At 41.1% G+C, this 23,785-nt stretch overlaps 1 protein-coding gene and 1 pseudogene across 5 annotated transcripts in view; one reads left to right on the top strand and one right to left on the bottom strand.

Annotated features, from left to right (window-relative positions):
- Positions 1-23,785, bottom strand: part of RERE (arginine-glutamic acid dipeptide repeats) — a 312,095-nt gene that overhangs the window by 203,919 nt on the left and 84,391 nt on the right. The gene's annotated exons all lie outside the window — the stretch shown is intronic.
- Positions 4,279-4,559, top strand: LOC308424464 (selenoprotein K-like; annotated as a pseudogene). The gene has a single exon. The product of its transcript is annotated as a selenoprotein K-like (transcript).

Below are 23,785 nucleotides of genomic sequence, written 5' to 3'. Positions count from 1 at the left end.
ATTCCTAAGATATTCAGCCTGAACTATACTTTGCTTCTGATCCAAAATATTAAGCCCACTGTATTTTCATTTTCCATACTTACTGTCAAAAGTAAAATTAACATAATAACATAAATAAGTCAGGCTTAACAAAATAAGAAGATGGCAGCACCCTCTGATCTGATCTTACTACAGAGATCTATAAGAGTGAAGGAACCTGAAATCTGTAATCAATGATAAAAGCATCAGGGAGCAGCAAGTCCAGGCCCTGATATAAGAATTTTTAAGGTCTACCCTTGAATCCAAGAACAAACTCACCCTTCTCACAACAGCAGTACTTTGTGAACACTGCCTTTGTCACAGATAGCAGACTCCAGCCTTGCTCAGCATGTAACATAGTCTCCAATTAAAAGTTCCTTTAGCCCCTATTCCAAACAGAACCTGGGATTTTAAAGAAGCCAGTCACAAGACCACATCATGAGTTTCCAACAAAAATATAACACCTTCCTAAAGCCTTCTGTCTATCTTGGAACACTATTACTTCAAAAAACCATTAATTTGTAAGACAAAGGACTCCAAAAGAGAAGTGCCAAAAGAAGAAAAATATTACATTTCTTTTAAGAGTGAGAAAAGGTTAATGCTGTAAATATTTTTATATTAAAACATGCCTAAATTAAATCAATAGAATATGATATTAAGTGTCAGCTTTAGTTTAATAACATCTACAAAGGTACAGCTTTCTCCATAAACCACTGGCTTAAGCAAGGCATCATTTTGATACTTATAAATTATTAACACAGGCTGTTAGTATCACTAGGTTAAGAGAGATCCCCTTGCGCATGCCTTTAGTCCCAGCACTCAGGAGGCAGACGAAGGTGGATCTATGTTGAGTTCAAGGCTAGCCTGGTCTACAAAGCATGTTCCAGGAAACACATAGAAACCTGTTGCAAACAAAGAGTGCACCTTTATTTGCAGACTGAACATTATCATTAAAAGATAATTTCATTTGAATTACCTTTTCAAGGTTTTAAAAAGAAAAAAAAAACAGCCATGTTTTTACCAGTCTAAACCACCTCATTACTGAGGGGTTGGGGGAGAGAAGACTTGAGTAATTTGGCGTGGAAGCAGAAAGCAGGAAAACCAGAAACACAAGACTAGCCTCGGTTACCATAAGAAAGGCAGGATCACTACAGAACAGCAACTGGCCACGCTGTACCAGAGTGCAGGCTCAGAGACGGTACTTGTTCCACAGCAAGCAGATCTCCCAACAAGACTGGTATAGGTCATGTGCAGACAGGCTTCATCAATACCACACAGCTATTTTTTCTAAGCTTTGATCTCATGTAGTGCAACATAAAAAGATAGTAGACCAGTGGACAGATATGGCAATTAAATACAGCCTGGATCCCAACTGTTCAAAGCTAAGTACCCTTGATCAACTTCCTCAATTTTGTACTGAAGAAAAAAATTAAACCTATAAGCTAATAGTCATTCCATACACTAGAACCAACCACAAAAGGCTAGATGTTCAGCTTATTGCCCAACGTAAAAGCTCCAGACTCGCTGACCTTTAAGGGCAGCTGGAAAATGCAAGCAACACTTCAGAACACATACTGCCAACACAACTGACAAGCGACCTGTAGTGGAGGACTGAAGGGTACCGGGCACGCACCAACGAGCAGCACACTGTGGGGGAAGTTTTCAACAGAAAGCTGTCACTTTCCGTTCAAGGGAATTAGATCATGTCCAGGAGACCTGGAAAAATGCACAGACTTTTTTCCTTGCTCTTCCCCTAATTTACCTCACAAATTCCAAACTAATGAACAGTAACTGTGCCATTTGCAGTAATGGTATTTTTTTAACCAGCTAGGTATGGTATGTACTATGTCTTCACTATGGGCTTGTCACTTCTAATATTTTGACAAAATAAAAAGATACAATATATAAGGAGTACCTCAGAGTACAAAGAACTGTAGACTTATGGAGTAAAATTAAAAGGTAGCTCTTATCTTTTTTTTGAGGGGGAGGCGCACAAGAACCATCAACAGTAGATAAGATTTTCAAAGCATTTTGAGGAGGCTCATTTCCAAACCCTTCACATGAGTGAATTCTCCCCACTAGGATCAATAGCAGTAAGGTCTCAGACACCATAAACATGTCCTGCAAATGTAAGACTTGGCCGTTTCAACCTGATGGAATAAAACCCAGCCAGACCTATCTGGAATTTAAAATGCTACAGGTAAGCAAGAGTAACAGAAGTCCAATGCAGTAAGAACGCAGGAAGCAAGGGGTGTGGTGGACACTGCCTGCTGTCAGGCTCTCATTAAACCAGACAGCAGAGTCTGACTCCAGAAAAGACAAGAACAAAAAAATATTTGAGACACAAGAGAAAATAAAGCCAAATAAATGGATGTTATGCCTGAGATGTTGAGCACAGAACACTTAAAAATTGTCCAAGTCAGATTGCTCAGGCAAAGTGACACAGGCAGGCGGGCAGGCAGACAGACAAAAATTCATAAAAAAATTCAGAGACCTCCTGACAGGTAACTCCAAACCAGCAAGCACACTATGATTATCAAAACCTCTCTGCAGCCTGGCATGTTTGTTTGTACACGCCTTTAATCCCAGCACTCAGGAAACAGAAACAGGTAAATCTCTGTGAGTTCAGGGCCATGTTGTTCTACAAAGTGAGTTCCATGATAGCCAGGTATAAACAGTAAGACCCTGTTTCTAAATAACCAAAGAAACCATGTAAAGTTGAGTGTGACACACATCACCTATATTTACTTTGCAAGTTGCCTTACAAAAAGTCTCAAAAGTTCACAGGTAAGAACATTCATGTTGGACATCAACAAAATGAGAACCTACACAAGTCATTACAGAACTTAGAAATGGTCACTGCCAACTCTCACCAGGAAAGAGGAGGAACCTGAAGAGAGTTTTAAGATTTAGCTCAATGTAACTAATCTGAAGAGTACTTGGCAGAGCTCTGACTCCCACCAAATCCCTGTGGGACTACCCACTCAACAGGTTTGAAAAGGTAACAAACAGGGTCAACTGACCACCTTGGTTACCACATTCCTGGCTAAACAACAGTGAAGAATGGCTCTGTTAAAAGGAAAAACAAAACACACAATTCCTAAATGGCAAGCCAAGTGTTTTGGTTTTGATTTTATAAGGAAAAGAGAGCATATACCTGAAACACTACCTACCATTCACCATTCAGGAGATAAACATGTTCAAAGTTAACCTGGGCTAATAGAGGGAAACCATGCCTGTCTGGAAAGGACCAAAAGGAACGAGTATAGTTCCACACAGAACTCTTGCATACCATGTGCTAAGCTCTGGTTTCAATCCCCCACATACAATAAATAAATAAATGCATAAGCAGTCAACAAACTACTGAGGGAAAGAGGATATCAAGTATTTAAGAAAGAAAGCCTTTAATTCAAATATCAACCTTAGATGCCAAGGAAGTGATACTACATCTGGCTTCAGCACACCCTCTTCAATCTAGGCTTCTCATCAGTGAGAAAGGCAGAACCAGCAACTTCCAACCAACCAAAGGACAGTCACAGAGGACAGCATGCAAGGGGCCATTGCCAGTTCCTCCATCAGATGATACAACTGGAAGAAAACATGGGGGAACTGTATTACCCTTCTTTATTCCTAGTCACTCACCTTGGGCCCCATCCAATCTTGCAGTTTATATATAAAGGCTGCCTGTCTTCTGTCTTAAGTTTCAATGTTTTCATTCCATAGCTCATATATAAAATACTGGCTCTTCATTCAAGACAAGGCTACTCTGGTCATTTTTCCTTCCCAACTCACCAACACAGGTCTTCCTGGGAACACCTGTGCTTGAGCTTTTACCCCTTCCCTTTTTTCTAAGACAAAATGATGATTGCAATGGTAATGGCTCACGCTCACAGATGTGAGAAGACAATCCTTATAAAAGGCCCATGAATGGTCTGGAGAGATGGCTCAGTGGGCAAATCCCAGCAACCACATGGTGGCTCACAACCATCTGTAATGGAATCTGATGCAGTCTTCTGGTGTGTCTGAAGACAGCTACAATGTATTCATAAAATAAGATAATTCTTTTAAAAAAAGAAGGTCCATGAGAAGGAGCTGTGTGGTTCCCACTACCAGCTGTCAAGAGTCTCCAGAAAACATCAGCAGAAGTCTCCAGGGAACATTTGTTAGTAAGATCCTGCCTTCCCTCCTCTCTAAAAGACCCTCCCAACTTTCCTTGGCCTAAAGAAACATGGTCTCTGGAAGCAGGCAACCAGAGGGAAGATGGCTTATATCTCCAATGGTCAAGTGTTGGACAGCCAGAATCAGTCAGTCCCCATGGACATTGTCTTTCATAACAGATTTTTTTCTGGGGAATAGCAGAATTTGTGATCCCCCCCGCCAAAAAACTCTGCTTCAGCAAGATGTAAAGAAAAGAAGAGGCTACGGGAGCCCCTGATACCAGATACGATGATGGAATAGGGCCTCCAGGAAACCCTCCACAAAGAATGGGTCGGATCAGTCACCTTCGTGGCCCCAGCCCTCCTCCAATGGCTGGTGGATGAGGAGGTAAATGACTGCTCTGAGAAGCAATTAGACATACACATGCATAGGAAGCCATCAAGAGGTGAAGAGCGGCTCATGCAGGAGAAGATGGTGTATGTCCAAACAAGAACTGCTCTGTGTCCTCACAGATGAATGAGGTCATGCTGGGAACTCCCTCTGCAGGATCTGGCCTGACTGACATGCAATTCTATAAATGTACATGTTTGTCTCCTTATCTTTTTTGTATAGATTACTAAAGTATTAATATAGATTTAAAAAGTAAATATTTTTAGGTTGCAAAACTTGATTGATCATCTTTATATGATTATACCCAAAATCTTTGATCTGGAAGAAATAAAGGCCATGTATTTAGTCCTGAAAAAAGAAAGAGGAGGGAGGGAGAGAGGGAGGGAGGGAGGGAGGGAGGGAGGGAGGGAGGGAGGGAGGGAGGGAGGGAGGAAGGAAGGAAGGAAGGAAGGAAGGAAGGAAGGAAGGAAGGAAGGAAGGAAGGAAGGAAGATGGACTCCAAGATTCTATTTAAACAAGTGCAGGCAGTAACCCATATTTACCTTGAAAGCACTCAACAATCTGATGAGTGCAATTCATTAGACTTCATTTTTCATTAGCCACTAACAAGTTTTCCTCTTTCATAACCAAAGAGCACAGATTCTGAAGGTAAACTGATATGGTTCTCATCAACAGTTTTTGAGCCTTCTTTAAAAAATTATTTCTAAGATCTCTGAGTTCAAAGTCAGTCTACAAAGCAAGTTCCAGGACAGCCAAGCTTAGGCAGTGAAAGAGATGGAAAACAGAAAGATAATGATAATGTAATAAAACAGCCGCAGAAAGCAGCAGAACTTGGCAGCTTTGGTCATTTGGCTCTGACTTTATAGTTTATAGTCAAGAGGAAAAGGGACTACTGGGACAATTGGTCAGCTGGAGCTAAAAAAAAAAAAAAAATAGCAGTGATTACAAAGGAACCAGCATCACTGAGGTGAAATTTTGTGGGAAGTGTTTTCTGAAAGCACAAAGAAGCTGTGTTAGAGACAACCAAGGTTGTACCTCATGCTGCGGCTGCACTTGGTAATGTGTAAGAATCACCCAGGTGGTACTGGTTTTGAAGGCATCATGAAGAGCAGTTGAGGCTTGGCACTGTGAGAGGCCATAGAAGGCCATTGGTGAGAGAGAAGAAGCCTTAACTGCAGTTGATGGCCCAGGACTGAAGGAGGGTCATGCAGAGGAGCTGAGGTTTGGCACCATAAGAGAGCCTATGAGAGGCTATTGGTAAAGCCTAGTTGCAGTGGAAGACCCAGTGTACTGGAGATACCAGTACCATGGGATGACCATCAAGAACAGCATGGCAGTGGGGTGGATCAACCGGAGCTTAGAGCTGGAGAAGTGATGCCAGCCCTTTGGAGGAGCCTAGAAGATGTGCGGAGGCCAGACGTTCGAGATGCCAGAACCGTGGGTTATCTGCTGAGGAGAGCTGCTAACAGGGAGTGGAACCAATTCAGGAGAAAAAAGTTTGTTGTAGTTAACAAAAATCAGTTGAAAATCTGAAGATCACTTTGACATCAGACATGGAGATGCAGAATTTGGAGTTTGTCCAGCTGATTTCCTGTCTTGCCTTGGAGATACAGTTAAGTGATTGGCTGAATCTCAGAAGAGACCTTGAACTTTGGACTTAACATTGTTGAGACTGCTATAGACTATGTGAACTATAGAAGTTGGAGTAAATGTATTTTGCATTATGCTATGTTTAGGTATAGCCCTCATAGATGTTTGGACAAGCCTATGGGTGCCAGGGAGTGGCACTATTAGGAGGTGTGGCCTTGTTGAAGTAGGTGTATCACTATGGGTGTGGGATTAAGACCCTCACCTTAGCTGCCTGGAAGTCAATCTTCCACTAGCAGCCTTCAGATGAAGATGGAGAACTCTCAGCTCCTCCTGCACCACACCTGCCTGGATGCTGCCATGCTCCTGCCTTGATGATAATGGACTGAACCTTTGAACCTGTGAGCCCGCTCCAGTTAAATGTCTTTTCTAAAAAAATATATTATTTGTGTGTGTGTGTGTGTGTGTGTGCGCACGCGCGCGCCTGTTGTCTATTTGTACCATGTGGAAGGAAGCCCAACAGAGGGAGTAAGATCCTCTGGAACTCGAGTTACAGACAGTTATGAGCTGCCTGGTGTGGGTACTGGGAACCAAACCTAGGTTCTGTGCAAGAGCACCAAGTGTTCTTAGCCACTGGGTTGTCCTCCAGCCTAGCCTATTTCATGCTTTTTAAGACTCTCCCTACACAGTGCAGCCCAGATGACATGGAGCTCACAATGTGATTCTGGCTGGCATGAAATTGGGATCCTCCTGCTTCTGCTTTCCAAGAGTTGGGATTATAGATTTATGTTCAGTTTATGTGGTGATGGGAGGAGACCCAGGGCTCTGTGCCTGCTACACGAGCACTCTACCACTTGAGCTATTTCCAGTCCTCTTTTCTTAAATACTTTGAGAAGGGTACTCGGGTCTTTAATCTGAAGTAAGCATTAGCTCCTAATCTCACACATAACAGTACCTTTTGTTCCTCATTCATTTCAAAATTTCTCTAAAAGAAAATACAATAAATAATTTAAAAAGGTGTCCACAACAGAGACTGTTTCAGATGCCACTCATTAAAGGGTCAAGTCACTGAATCAAGGTCACTTTAGGGCTGTAATGGCAAATAGCTGGTTACTAGCTACAGGACTAGGAAGTTAACTAAACAAAATGTAAAAACAAGCTCCTTGATCACACTCCCCAAATTTTAAGAGATTTCCAGCCAAGTATATATATCCAGCAGCTGTCACATCAGAGACAGAACATGTCTGCACTACAGAAAGCCCATTTCCACCGATCTAGAAAAAAATATTAAGAATCCTATTTCAGCAGCAAACTACTCTTTTAATCCACCCTAATTGCTTCTAGTGAACCCTGAGACTTTACTGCTGTCTCTTAAGGCAATAGACTATATCATTGTAAGAAGAAAACCAGAGTCCCAGAGCAATTTGTGTCTCTAGTCTTCCATTCTTTCAGCAACAACCTGACCTGTGGGGAAATGCGCAAGGCTGCCTTTCCCCCACTATACCTTATCCAAGGTAGCCACACCTTCAGATCTTGCTCCCAAGTTCCATTATCTTACATGCTCAGCACCGTTTCTTTGTAAGCGCTCCTTCCTCTACCAAGTGCCTCTGATGCGCCAAGACATTCCCCATCATTCTAAAAGCAGAGCTAGAGTCTCTGGCAGATGGGTGTAAGCACTGACAGTCTGAATGACTCATGAGTTTATCCGCTTTCAGGACTCCTGTGATCCTGTACAACAGTCCTGTGGTGGTGCCGGAGACTGCCAATTTTCCTGCATCATAAAAACAGAGTCTTGATTTCTACAAAGTTGGTAAGTTACTTCTGTATGTATAACACAAGATGATAGGCAGAGTTCTGCTTTCCTGTAAGACTGGAGCTTTTGAGAACATGTGTTTTTCATTGCTTTTCCTCAAGAATGCTACAACTACAAAGCACTCAGTGAGCTTTGCACCAGTGTGACCTGCCGTTGGGTTATTATCATTGGGGGGTCTTATGCAGAGGAAGAAAGTCAGCAGAAGAACTTGTGGCTCTGAATTCACATCCTTTATAAAAACGGTTCCCAAGCATATGAACAAGAACCAGGAGTGGTGGTGCACACCTTTAACCCACACTCAGGGAGTCAAAGTGGGTAGATCTCTGCGAGTTAGAAGCCAACCAAGGCTACAGAGAAAATTTGTCTCAAAAAAAAAAAAACAAACAACCTAAACTATAAAGCCTTCATGATGTAATTCAACAGTAGAGGCTTTAAAACAAGAACCTGGGAAGAATTTTAAGGGGCATATGAGAAGAGGTGCATGCACAAGACCTCCCCCAAGGGATATAGCCAGTGAGAATCAGGGGAGTAAGATACACTTGTTCTTCTCAGATTACTATTCTGACTTTTTGAGTTATTCTTTTATTATAAGCAAAAAAAAAAAAAAAAAAAAAAAAACCACTGAGTGTCTAAATTCTATTTCTCTAGAACATTTACTTCTTTTTGCCTTCAAGTTCCAGATACTGATGGTGTCTGAGCGAAGAGGCCAGCACCTGTCATCAGAAGACAAAACATGAGTAGCTGTTTCCTTCTAGCCAAAGAACTTGTGAATCTGAGAAAATAAGCAAAACTAAGACGATGGTGTGGAAAACAAACTTCCCTGGGAATTCCAGCTGGACTGCTAAGAGTTGGGTAGGACTTTGACAAACAGTAAGGAATAATTTAAGACCCAGACAGAAAAGGATATGGATTTTAAAAGAAAAATCGAGGGGGCAGGAGAGTCCAGGGGAATCTAAGCTGAGTAGGCAGGGAGCCAAAACTATGGGCTCCAAGGCAGAAAGGATATAGAGTCTGTAAAATCTAACAGCTCTGTTTAAATGGGTCTTTTGGGGGGTGGGAGGGAACAAATCAGTCAGGATGAAAAGAAAAGGAAGAATTATCCCACTCCCCCTCCAGAGTGAAGTCAGGTCCTGATTTGGTAGTGAGAGCACCCTTACTCACTGCTCACATCCGGCTCAGATTAGAAATTGTAAATTAAGAACATTCCAATCCAAGAAAAGACTGTGTGTGTGTGTGTATACACAAAAATACATAAATATGTACACATGCACTTCTCAATAATATAAGAGCCACAAAGTCCCACATTCTGCATTGATGCATGTTTGGTTGGTTGGTTTTTGTTTTTAAAGCATCCTATACAAATGTTAAAATACAGATGAAGATTTTCAAAGGTTTAACCTACCTGGGAAGCCAGAGAATAGAAGATAAAACAGAACAAAATAAAAATCTGGACACTCCATAAAATAATTATAAGCACTAATACAAAGAAATAGTAAAAATAGGAAATTTCCAAGAAATAGATTTCTTAGGTTTTTAAAACCATGCCTTTCCCAACTTCCATAACACTAACAGAAACCACCCAGAAAGAAAAACTAACTAGAAGACAGAGCAACAGCAGCAGAAAGATGGGGACAAAGACTTGCAGTGTGCAGCATAACCAGGCAGAAACGATACACAAAAGAAGTAAATAAATTATAGCAATCTCATGAGCAACTATTCAGATACTAAATTATTTATAATAACCAGAAATGTTTCCATTATTTTTTGTCAAGTGCTTTAAGTCTAGGGTTTTAGAAACCACTGCTCACCTATCTAACATTATGGCAAAAAAGGTGAGTGTTTACTTGGCTTACTCATCCTCTCTATAGTATTCTAGCTCTCTATAAATACAAAACATAAGGTGAAACCTAAAATCTGTGCCTAAATTTGGCCCAGATTAAAATGTGCTTTTAAATTTATAAACAAAATTATGAGGCTGGGTACCAATCTATATAGGTCAGTCAGTGTCTGTCTGTCTCTCTGTCTCTCTCTGTCTCTCTGTCTCTCTCTCTCTGTCTCTCTCTCTCTCTCTCTCTCACTCACTCACACACACACACACACACACACACACACACACCCCACCCAGTGTGTGCATTTTTAAATAGAAATAAAGAACATCCTTGGTTGGAATTCTAAGGGAAGTAGGCTCAGAATGAAAGAGAATCCTCATCTATATTGGAAGATCTGGGTAACTACAATAATCCAACTAGGTTTTCAATTTTTGAAATAAGCCCTTAAGTACTATTAACTCCACAGCAAAGATTTCCACAGCTCTGTCTTCATCACAGCCTCAAAAGTCCCCATGAGATAGGCTGACTTCCTCACCTTGGTGTTACTGACATCGTGCCATTGATAGATAGGGATTTCTGTCTTCCTCACCCATGGGCTTTGCTCTGTGTGACAGGGACTTGTTCCTTTCCTTAGAGTACAGGCAGTGTGCACAAAGCCAATCTGTGTGCTCCTCATCATTTCTTGCCTAGGATAAATTCCTCCAAATTCAATATAAATTGTGCTAACATCACAGCCTTTGGAATTGCTTAGCCTACACAATCAGTTTCTGTTCTAAGCGTCTATAAAAAAAAACTATCTTTGTACCAACTTTAATAACCCATCTAGTTGAATTTTACAGAAATTATTGCATTCACCTTATTTTGTGAATGTTTACCTGATTTGAGATTAAAATGTTCACTAACTTAGACTCCAGGTATACAGTAGATGAAAATCGTTACCTAAAAAATAAAAATAACTTTCCTAATCCTACTAAGACGTCTATATCTATGAATTCAAGGTATGTAATTATTACATAAGAATCCTAACTCTCTGCTGGGCAGGGAAACCTGGAAGCTGGAAGAAGGAGAACAAGAGCTCGCTGTCATCCTTCCTTGGTATACACAGGGATTTCAAAGCAGGCTAAGTTAAATGAGAAAAACCCAAAAGGGGAAAAACTGGCCGTGAAAACCTGGGTAACAATTAGACAAGCAGGAAAACCCACCTTTCTCAGGCACACCAGCCACATACACTCAGTCTTCAAGTTCTGGGTCCCACTTACCAACCTGCAGGTGGATGGATCCCTGTGAGTTAAAAGGGAGCCTGGTGTTCCTACTGAGTTTATGCTAGCTAGGCTAGTCTCAAAAAGATATCAAGAAATACAAACAAAAAAAGAGTGGGGTATGTATGTACGTACAAACACACACACACACACACACACACACACACACACACACACACACACAGAGCCCATGAGATGGTCCATCAGACAAAGGGGGTTTGTTGGGCAAATCTAGTAACCTGAGTTTCATCCTCAGACCCACACACAGCTAAGTGGAAGGAGAAAACTGACATCACAAGTTTTCCTCCAACCTCCATAATCACACTGTGACACACATGCCCCCTCAGTACATGCATGTGCACAAATTTGAATAGATAAACAAATGAATAATAAGTGACAAGCAAACATGAGAATCAGTAGAGATTTTAAGGACAGAGTTCTGTGGTAGGGATCTTGCACCTGGAATACGCAGGGTCCTGGCAATTGTCATCCTCTTCTTCCTTTCTGGCTTTAAAAAAAAAAAAAAAGACAGGGTTCTCTGTCCCTCTGTCCACCCTGGAGCTCACTCTGTAGACCAGGCTGGCCTCAGACTCAGAGATCCACCTGCCTCTGCGTGCTGGGATTGAAGGTGTGTGCCACCATCCAGCTATGTATATTCTTTCTAAAATACACATATGCATAAACTCCAAACTTCCAGTGAGTAACTTCATAAATCAAGTTAAAGAAATACCACCCATTAGAAATGTTTAAGTGCTAAGAGACTATAGCATCAAGACACAAAAACCGGAGTGTTCAAGCAAAAAGAGAAGGTAGCCACACAGACACTGCACAGCCGAGCTCCACAAGGCCCTCTCCAGCATCCCACTTAACACTTGTTCTTATTTTTCTGGTCTGTTACAAAGAGAGGCACCAAAGGGCACTACTCCTTAGATCTAATAATTCTACTCAAGACTAAAGAAACTCATTAGCTAACCCTGCTGAAGATAAGAAAGAAAATCAACCTTCTATAGATCTGCACCAAGACTAGAAAACCCCCACAAACTATTTTCTACAGGAGAGGAGGCATGAATAGCCCTGGTAAAGTGATAGGTATTTTACAAAATACCAATAAAGATATAAAACAGTGCCAGTTTTCATTATGAAATAAATTTTATAACGATATCTACCTGTATGACTTTCGAATTGCTATTAATATTTTTTGTGTCTGTCTATGTGTTTTTATGTGTACCACAAGTGTACAAGTACAGGGCCTCAAAAGAATGGGAATTACAGATGGGTGCTGAGAATTGAAGCTGGGTCCTCTGAGAGAAAACCAAGCTCTTAACCAGATCATCTCTCCACCCTCACTTGAATGTATCCAAAAACATCAATACCAAAATAACCTTAGTTTGGGAACAGGAGTACCACAGCAGGCCCTTTTAAAGGTAAGTTAATAACACTGTTCTCAGCACTGGCCTTACACCACTACACCTGAGGGGACTTTTATAATCAGAAGCACATACCACCTTACATGCACAACCTTAAATTTGTCATTCTTCAAAGAGCACCAAAAGCCTTACAGATTATTTTAATAATCAACTACATTTTCAATATATCTATGCACTGAACAAGTTAGACATTTTAAAAAAACATAAATTATGCTACAAGATCCATATTCACTAAGCATCATAAAGCAGAAAGATTTCTCGTTTTAAAACAAATTATGCTGTATGTACAATAAAGGCACAGATCTCGTGGAGTAACCAGCTGCTTTCTGACTAGATGTGAGGTTTGCTCTAGGAGAGTGAACTCATGCCTGGTGCTGTAAGCTGGGTCAAGAGCCCACAGCTGAGATCATCAGCCCTAGAAAAAACCTACTACATGTTTTGCTACATGACCATGTTGAGAAAAGGCCTTGTGTGTTTTCACACAAGACTGTTTTATTCCCTTGTAGCCAGAAGTGTCTCTCTGCAGTGGGCAGCAGCAGTTAATCAGAGATCAAAGACCATCTCTGAAAGGGGAGCAGAAGGAATGTCAGAGCTGGGACATGGGGAAGGATGCTGTGAAATGCTGTCTTGTGAACATGATGTGGCCACTGCATTCATGAACTCACTGAAGCCATGGTTATCTCACAAGATCAGTCCCCATTCCAACTGAACTCTGGGAATTACAAAAATAAATACGTAAAGAAAAACTTGAGAGGAGGGCACGGAAGTGGAAAGAGATGGTGCTGGAAATGTCCAACAGAAGTGACTGGAGAAATCAGAAACCGTCACCATTGGAACACAATGTATATATACACATTCATGCACCCCATAGGTACTCCTCCACTGAAAATCCCTTTTCTCTCTCAAGTTCTTTCCTACATTTACCCAAACATATTTGTTCTCCCATGTGTAAGACTTAATATTTGAGAACGTGCTTACCTCAGCCTCTTGTGCAGCTAGAATTACGGGTCCAAAATACCTCATCCAACTTGGGTGTGCGTGTGTGTGTGGGGGGGGGTATTTTGTTTTGAAATTGAGCCTTACCATGAAGCCCAAGCTAGCCTCAAATTTCTATTTTTTATGTTCACATCTTGAGGGATTATTTTTATTCCTTTTAAAATCTTTAAATACATTTTATTGTATGTATGTGTACCATATATACATGCTTGATACCGAGGGAAATTAGATCTCCCCAAAGTGGAGTTAGGGATGGTTGTCAGCCATCATGTGGGTGCTAGGACTCAAACCCTCTACAAGATTAACCACTGCTGAGTCTTCTCTCCATGCCTCTAAATTTTCTCATACAGCTCCAGACACCAACCAACTTGTGATAGTTCTGCTTCAGCACCTCCTGCACACAGGGACTACAAGGTTCAATCACACTCTCTCAGACTCCACACCCACGACCATTATGAATCAGCAGGGAACCAACACTAAGAATTTTATCTAATCTTAAATTCTTGAAGTGGGGGGGAGGGGAAGAGGATCAGGAATTCAAGGTCATCAGGTTTATAGGAGACCCTATTTCAAAAAAAAGTGAGGAGCAGGGTGAAAGGAGAAGGAATGTAGCTCACCTGAGACATAAAAGCTGATTGCCTCTTTTAAGAAAATGTGTCAAACATTTGGAGTCCACCGAATGAAAAGCCAATGCTTGGAGAGAGCCACAGTTTCTCCAGATAATAAGCTAAGCAAGACTATGGGGTATTTTCACTTGCTGTTCAAATCACTTGATCATACCCTGAAGGGAGTCATCAGTCACTAAAGAATTTAATAGCCAACTCCGTGTCAGACCACTGTAAACAAGACCTAAGTGTAAGCTTGTAGTCTGCCATGGGTTATGGCTCTGAAGCATGAATTTAATTATATCCTTACAGAAATACAAAGGACATGTGAAAATCGTGTGGACATATTCTATAAGCCACCAAAAAGCACTGTATATAAATCTATTCTTAGGGGGATGTAGATTTATGTTAAGGCAATACATGATTGGACAGGAAAGAGTTAGGTGGGGCAAGGTCAAGGAGCAGAAGTGGAGGAGAAGGTGGAAGGGAAATTCCTGGAGAATCAAATTGGAGCTTGAGAAGGAGGATCTTGATCCAGGTGGCTGTAATTGGCGATAGGTAGATATGAATTTTTTTAATAGTTTCTGTAGGTCATTTTATCTCCTATAAAAGGGCAGTTTGTATCTTTGTCCATTGGATGTAATCTTATTGTGTAGAGGGCTTATGGATTGAGAATGTAATATATAAATCTGCTTGAAAAGCTTTGGGGTCATGTTTGGGTCCGGTGGTGGGGTAAAGAAACACGCCTCAGCAGTCATATTTACCCAGGACAGAAACAAAAGAGTGGGCGGAGCGAATGGCTTGGGAAGGGAACCAAGTGACGGAGTCCGTGAACTCTTCTCCACACTGGAGCAGCATCTGCAGAGTGAGACCTCAGGGGCTGACAAAGGGTTAAACCGTCCGTTTAATATTTCCTGCACCAGGGAGAGGTGATGGTGCACACCTTTAATCTCAGCAAATCTGAATTCAGACAGCCTGATCTATAGAGTGATTACCGGACGGACGGATGGACAGACAGACAGGTAAGTAGGTAGAAAATCTATGTTGTAATAAAGAGTGTACAACTCTGGCTATGCTTTTTAAACACTGTATGGTTCTGAAATAAATTAATTGCCTGGTATGGGGATTTTATTCCCAATAAAGCTTTTTAAAGAAAAAAATAAGTTAAACCTTTAACTCAAAGGAATAGTTTTTATGATCACAAATAAAACCTAGTTACTGTTTATTTTGTTAAAATTTCAATGAAAAACAGAGCAAATGCAGTATGCCCTGGCAACCTACAGACTTTGTAGAGAACCAAATTCTCTAAGAATAAACAGCAGTGTCTGAACTGGGCTTTGCACAGTGGATTTTGTTTTCCCATTATGGATTTACCCCTCTGTAATTGCTTACACTTTCCATCCTCTAACAATCAAGTTTATCTACTTGAAGAAACACCCATAAGTCACACTAAGTGAAAAACAATCGTGTGGCAGCAGACATTCCCACGCCCACCACTCATCAGCAATACTCAACACCTGGAACAAAATTAAGTGTTTCTCAATTCTAATTCAAATATCACATTTCTTATAACTATGACACCTCAAGGAATTGATGTGTTTCAATTCTAATTAACAGACCAAAAAGTTTAAGTTCCTGTTTTTCCCAAGAATGATAAATCCAGTATCTCAGTCACTACAGCTATGCTTCCCATGAGAATGTCACAGATGTCGCCTTCCTAAAAAGAAGACAACTCCAATGACTAAAAAGAAATGTTTTGTTCTTCTAAGCAAAGGCAATTAAAAGACTGACAAATATGGAGTCACCTGTGAAGGTCCGAGGGGTAGAAAAGTCAGCAAGCACACCTGTTGGAGGTTAGCCACCTGCAAAAGTGGTGTACACTGGCATCCCAATCAACATACCTCTCTAGACCTGGATCTTATTCTTTTTCTTATGCATGCAAATGAATTTACATGAGTGCACACAAACATGGAGGCCAGGACAACTTACAGATTGTTCTTTCCAGGGTCCGGAGAAGGAACCCAAACATCCAGATGGCGGCAAAGGGTTTTACCTGCCAAGTCATCTCACTGGCCCACAGTTTTTATCTTGAAACCACAGAAAACAACCCTAACCTCCTTCCTTTACAGGCAGTCATGAGGCCTGAAACAGAGTTCAGTGAAGGTTGCTCAGCAGATAAAACTTCTCCCAACAATGTCCATTTCACTCTCCAAAAGCTCAGTCTTCATCATAAGCTGCTAGGGGCCCTGTATATTAACTCTAAAATGTGTTCCACATTCATCAGCTCCAGCTGCAACAACGGAGCGCTATAGGCTGGCGGCTTTAAAAACAGAAACTCCTCTGGCCTAAGTCTCCAGTGAGAACTTGCATAAGGATATTTCCTGGCTTTAGCTCAGGTCTCCAGGAGTGATGGCTGTTCTCCCTGCACCCCCTTTTCCCTTCCTCTTTTTACTAATCCTACCACAACATGTCTCTGAATGCCATCAAATTAGGGGTTTGATCTGAACAGCTTGAACTCCAGAACACAATTTAATACATCTATCTACCTACACAAACTCTTTCCTGACTGACTTTGGCAGAATGAAATCAATCTTTGTATTTATTTATATCTGTATCCATCTACAGAGAGGCAGGGTGGGTTAAAAGGAAGAGAAAAGAGCACTGGGCTGATGGCAGTGGCTAAGAGTTACCCAGGGTGCACCTGTACCAGGTTCTACTCTACAGTGTTCCATTTCAAAAATGGAAAAGTCAGCATGGTACAAATATGGGCGTCCACGGTTTTGCCCAGCCCCCACTCTATTACATCACTTCTCTTTCCTTGACACAGAAAAACTGCAGGGCCAAGGAGGAGCATAAGATTAAAGCAGGGATGAGATGGTACATAAATGTACACTGAGGTTCATGCCATACCTTGTTTTAAGGAGCAAAAAAACTTCACCAGTTTATGAAACAGCTCAAAAGTGCAGAAGAAAGCAGGTCAGTTTGAAGGAGGCTAAGCCCTTTAGTTCAGGAGGTGAGGTGGTTCTGTACCAAAAGATGTGAAGAACAGAGAGAAGACTAGCACAATGCACAGTAGCCTAAGAGCCACCCCCTCCCCAACAAACAATCCCACACATAAAGTGTTGTTCTACAAGTCTCAACAAGTCAGGAGCTATAGAAGATTCAAGTAGAGCAAATCAGACAGAAATAGGAACTACAACACCAGAGCTGGAGAGATGGCTTAGCAGTTAGGAGCACTGACTGCTCTTCCAGAGGTCCCGAGTTCAATTCCCAACAACCACATGATGGCTCAAACCATCTGTAATGGAATCCCATGCCCTCTTCTGGTGTTCAATAGTGTACTACCATATATAAAATAAATAAATTGTTTTTTAAAGAGGGAGGGGTGTATACACATGCAAAAGCCAGGATGAGCATGGCCTACTGTTTGGTAGGCCCACCAGAGGGATCATATGTTTAAAGACAACTTGGTCTTCATAGGGAGTTCTAGGCCAACCAGGTTTCAAAAAAAAAATAAGGGGGGGGGGGGGGGCAAACAAACATAAAAGCAGAAATAAGGCACCCTGGGTGTTGGGACAGAAGTGCAGGAGTTCGGGGTCACCCTCTGCACCAGAGCCAGTACCAGCACAGCCCATGCTACATGAGGTCCCGTTTCAACAAACAGGTACAAGGGTGAGCAATGGCTGAAGGGTAGGAGACTGGTGCCTCGGTTCCATCCTAGAAATCCATATACAGGTGAGAGCCCACTCAAGAGTTCTGATCTAACCTCCATATACACATCTACACAACAGTAGTAATTAAAGTTTTAAAAAGCAGACAGTAAGTATATAGTATCTACTGCACAGCCTGTTACAATAATATTAATGTAAATTATAGTCTCCAAGGATAAGACTTTTTTCAGTTTTTTATTATTCAGAAAATGGTCCTCAATAAAGAAAATAATATAATTCTTTAAGTCTATACCTATCTAGTAAATAAAAGCTAATAATACTAAGAGGGGTAAACATTTCATTACTGAATATTGAATATGAGGCTACTCTAAAGACAGAGCGAATCCTAGGAAGGAAAAGTGACCAGGCAGGCAGACAGAAAGGCGTTCAGAATAGGCTAGGAATGTAGTTCATTAACAGTGTTTGCCTCCTGTGCAAAATGTCCTGAAGTCCTCAGCACTGCCCCACCCAAAAAAAGAATATTAACTACATCTTTGATCAAATCACATTTTTTTCTTTTTCTTTTCCAGACAGGGTATTACTACATAGATCAGGCTGGTCTCCAACTCAAGAGTTCTAGTTGCCTCTTCCTGCCACCCATAGAATTCCAGAAAGCAGCCAACCCACTGGACTGCTGAGATCATAGAAGCAGGCAACCTGATTTATCTTCCACCCTAGAGTTCAGAAAGGCAATTTCTGGGCCTCTCATACCCTCAAAGAAGGACTTGGTATAGTCCTCTCAGATAAAAAGGCTGCTCTCACCATACGGAGGTCAAGCTGGTTCTATTCTCTCATTTTCCTCCACTGGTTTATTACTAGTCCTGGCTGGCCTGAAACTCACTACGTAAACCAGGCTGGTTTTAAATCAGAGATTCGCCTGCCTCTGTCTCCAAAGTACTAGCACCTAAAAGTGCACACCACTATGCCTGGCCCTAAATTGTTCATTTTTTACTAATTATACATACATACATACATACTATATATATATATATATATATATATATATATATATATATATATATATATATATATATATATTATGTATAATTTAAAATTTTAGTAACTTGAGCCCCCCAAAAATACTTGTTAAATCTTCGTAATAGGGGAAAAAAACCACCCATTTTGAAGAAAGATTTGGACACTGTAGTAGTGTTCACTACCAACCTGACAATCAGAATCACCTGGGAGATGACCCTCTGCGCACACCCTCAGGGATTTGGGCTTCCCTCGCTGAGATCCAGTACTGTGTAAATGGAGAAAGGGAGCTGGACAGCTGCTTGCCTTGGTCTTCTCTGCTTCATGACTGAGGTCACATTGCCAGGTCTCTATAAGCTTATGCTGCTGTGACTTCCCTACCATGACAGCCTGCAACCTAGAACTTCAAGACAAAATAAACTCTCCCTTAAGTTATTTTGGCCAAGTATTTTATCATGAGTCCACCAACAGACTCTCTCCAGGGGCTGGAAAGTAGCTTGGCAGTTGGGTACACTTGGAGAGAACTCAGTTTTGATTCCCAGTACATACATGGCATCAGACAATCTGCTCTAACTTTAGTTCCGAGGGATCTGATACTCTCTTCTGGCTTCCTCAGATATAGGTATACATGTGATACACAGCCATACATGCAGGCAAACCACCTATACAAATATAATGAAAATTTCTCTAATCTTGGTCCTGAAAGGTCATATAAAAAGAACCTCATTAACTCCTCCTGTTCCCTATGCAATAAATCAGCCGGAGAAATCCTGAAGACCATGCTTGAGGGCATAACTTCAATTGTCATTTTATTCGAAGGCATACAATTCACTTCTGATGCTGAAACTCAAGCCCAGCAGAGACCTGTTTTCACCCATCTATTTTTAAATTATTAGCAGATACTCTGGTGGCTTCATGGTAAAAACAGCTGTGAGCACAGCAGCACACACCACTAGAGGCTTCTGACTTGGCAGTGTGGCAGATGCACAGTGAGTGTGTGCTCCATTTTACTCTTCTACAGCTCAGCAGCCACACAGAAGCTACCACTTTTAAAACCCAGATCACTAGGAGCTCACTGGCTTTGAAAAATCGGGATATGGGAAGCAGGTCTGTTTGCTGCAGAACTGAGCAATGAGTTCAAATGTTAACGGCAGGAATGCTTGGCTTTCACATAAAGATCTAAACATACCACAAATTCTTTAAAATGTTTCTTTCTCAAGTTACTTATAGTCATTGCCTAATTTTACCCACCAAACCCAACACAGCTGACATATAACCACCACGAAATCCGACAACCTTTCTAATGTACTAAGCAGTTAGCAGTATTAAGCTGCAGTTTCTCCTGCAACCATCCTTTTGTTCCAGCTCTGAAGCCAAACCTCTCAGTTCTAAGACTACTCACTAGTCATCCTTTACTTAGTAACTACAAGCATCAACTTCAAAAAGAATAGGGGTATATGGGCCAGCAAGATGATTCATGAGGTAAAAGTACCCTGCCACCAAGTCTGATAGTCTGATGACCATCTTCTAGATCCATATAGTGTAGAAAGAACAACTCCTGAACACTGTCATCTGATCTCCACAACACATGCTCTGTGACCTGTGCAACACACACACACACACACACACACACACACACACACACAACTTTTAAAGAAAAAAAAATTTGGGGGGAAAAAAAACTATTCTTCATTCTACCTGAAGGAATGCTTTAAATATTTTATACAAATGTTATTTGATTTTTCTTCAACCTCAGTTATCTTTAAGGAACTCTAATTTAGCTAATTGTCTCATCAATAGAACTTTCAATGAAACATTAGGAACCAACAGTTTCATACCTGCACACAAAGAGAACAAGAAAGGAATGGTTAATGAACTGTATTTTTGCATTTGTACAGCAATCATACTGCAATCAAAATTTACATCAATCCAGGACAGGAGAAATGACTGATATAAGGTCTTTGAGTCACAAACAGAGTTGGTTGACTAAAGAAATGGCCAAATTCTGAAGATCAGAGAATCAGCTCAGCATCTAAAAGTGCTTGCAAGCAAGACTGACAACCTGAGTTTGATCCCCAGGACCTATGTGGTAGAAGTCAAGAACTTCCATAAGTTATTCTCTAACCTCCAAACAATGCTGCATATACATGCAAACACCCAGTAAATAAAGCTAACTAAAATATGTAATTTTAAAAAAAATCAGAAGATGAAGAATCTGGAATCCTAGCCAAATTGTTCAACCTCTTGATGTCTTAGTTTCCTGGCTTTGACATGGATCTGTCTTATACCTACAAGGGCTAAATAACTCACAAGACAAACAAACAAAAACCCACCACACATAAAGGAATGAAATTACCTACAATCCTATTGTCCAGAGAAAGGTAACAACCACTTCTGCTGTGCTGATCTCTGGCGTCTTACTCTGCTGAGAAAACACTGTATGCTGCTAGGATCTTACAGCTACTGTTTAACATAAGGAGGAACACTATCTTAATTTTCTCTCCATTCTTCTTCCCTTCCTCTGTGTATGTATGTATTCAATGGAACTTGGGGTGTTTTTCTCTATTACTCTCCATCTTACTTTTTTAAAGTCAGGATCTCCATCAATGAATCTGTAACCCAGTAATTTGGCTAGACAGGAAAATGGGCAAGCCCCTAAATTCTTCCTGTCTCTCAAGTCCCAGTACCATAGTTACAGGAGTTACACTCAGCTTTTATGTAGGTGCTGGGGCTTGAACTCAGGTCTTCACGCTTGTGCAGCAAGCACTTTTCCCAACGAGCCATCTCACCAGCCCCAGTTATGATGACTTTAAATGCCTGCAAGCTTCCTTGCGTAGACAGATTATGATTCAAACATTCCATTTCCAATATTAGATGCTTAAAACTGGCAAATCACTATATTTAATGTCTGTTTTGGAGGGTTATTTATATTCTTTTTTTTTTTCAAATACTCTTCTTCTTTCTGTATTTGAGAGATGAGCCACAATGTATTAACAGTGGCTAAGAAATCCTTCCATTGACATGAGAAATGCATTTTTAATCACACAAGAAAAAGCAGATCACTTAAGAAGTAATGTTTAATTGTGTTATATTTCAAAACAAAACACTGCCAACCAAGCTCATGGATTAACTTTGTTTTCTGTTGTCTGATGACTGGTTTTGTTGTCTTTGAAACAGGATCTCAGCTCTCTAAACTCGCTTACCCTGACTATGTAGCATAGACTACTAGCCTCCAACTATTCAGAATCCTCCTTCCAAACACTGAAATTACAAGTGTAAGCCACCATCAGCAGCCATGCCATCTCCTCCTACTTCATCAATTATTATGCTCTCTTTTCTCCTTCCACTGTACCGTGGTGAGGACAGGGACCCTGTGTCCTTTCGTACTGCCAGCACGTCATCACAGCACTTGCCGCACTGTAAGTGTCAGGTCCATCCTGAGTGAGCACCTCTGTAGAGCACTAAGGTTTGAATGTGGCTGACTATTAGAACCTTACTCCCCAGTACTGGAGTGCTGGGTGGGCCTAATAGGAATTAACTGAGTGGACTGATGAGGAGGATCAGGTTAATTTTCTAAATGTCACCCCTCCCCTGCCAGCCCCTGCCTACTCCTGTCCACCCCTGCTCACTCCTGCTCAATCTTGCTCACTTCCATCTTTTTTCTAACCCTTTGGCTTTTGGGTACTGAACAAGGTTGTTACCGAGACATGGGCCAAATAAACTTCTAATTATTCTAAATTACCCAGTCTAAGCAAGGCACCATGCCTCATACCTCTAATGCCAACCCTCAGAAGTGGAGGCAAAAAGATCAGGAATTCTGAGCCAGTCTGTACTTCATGAGACTGTCTCAAAACTACTAATAATTAATTAAAAAGTTAATTGGAACTAGAATGATTAAGAGCACTGGCTCCTTTTCTAGAGGACCTGAGTTCATTTCCCAGCACCTGCACAGTGGCCCCCATCTGTAAATCCAGTACCAGCAGATCCAATGCCCTCTTCTGGTCTCTGTAAGCACACGTGTAGTGTACAAACAGATGCCGGCAAAATGCCTACACACATTAAACCTTTAAAAAAAAAAGGTAAGTAAGTAAATTATTCAGCAGACTATGACATAACATACACCCTGTAGGTAGACTCACTTTTTTTCTACATTGAAACTGGTAAGAGTCTGTTTTTTCCAATAATTAAATGTCAGCATTGTCATTTTAATGTTTTTCATTACAAATATGTTATCTGTCATCTACATCACAGATACACTGGTCTTTAAAGGATAAGCCTAAGGCTTCACTCACTATTAATGCTTAAATCCAAAGACCTGTGTCTGTAATAACAAACATCTCCAAGAACTTGTGAAGTGTTCTGTTCAGCCTGGACCTAGGACACACCTTTTCTGTTTCCATTTTAATTCAGCAGTTTCTTGCTGCCAATGTCAGTCTTTAATTTCCCTGAATCAGATGCACTGTAAGGTTTTCTGGAAAGGACACTCTTATTTCCTCACCACAAAGTACTTCAAGAATCCACCCCTCTGACCACTTTTAAAAAAAAGTATCCTGAACTAATCTTTTCCGCCACCCAAAGCAGTGCAGTAAGAAGAGCCCACACTGCCTTTATTAATAAGCACTCTGCCTTTAGGTCTTCTGCTGTGGCTATGCTCCCGAAAGTCTTAGAAGCCCATGATGACAGTGCTGCACGGTCCTCTTTTCACCAAGATGACAAGGGTAAAAAGACCTAGGCAAAGAAAGGGGGTCAGTCTAATTACTATCTGTCTGTCCCTCAGCCTTCAGAGCGTGACTTCATCACAGGCCTATAGACAAAGATGTGTGTCTATTCCATTTTAAATCTTCAGGAAATATTTTCTAATAACTTGGTACCGGTGACACATTTTAAATTTACATTAGTGAACACATGCCCCTCAACGGAAGCATTTCTAAACTCTTCTATGAACTGCCCAGGCCAAGGAACTGGTCACCATCTCTTCTCGGGGCTTTTGGTGCAGTGAGAAAATAAAAGACAAAGAG

The sequence above is a fragment of the Micromys minutus genome, assembly GCF_963924665.1.
Source record: "Micromys minutus genome assembly, chromosome: 9".
NCBI lineage: Eukaryota > Metazoa > Chordata > Mammalia > Rodentia > Muridae > Micromys > Micromys minutus.
Note: the sequence above shows the minus strand (reverse complement) of the source record. Positions and strands in the feature narration are given on the sequence as shown.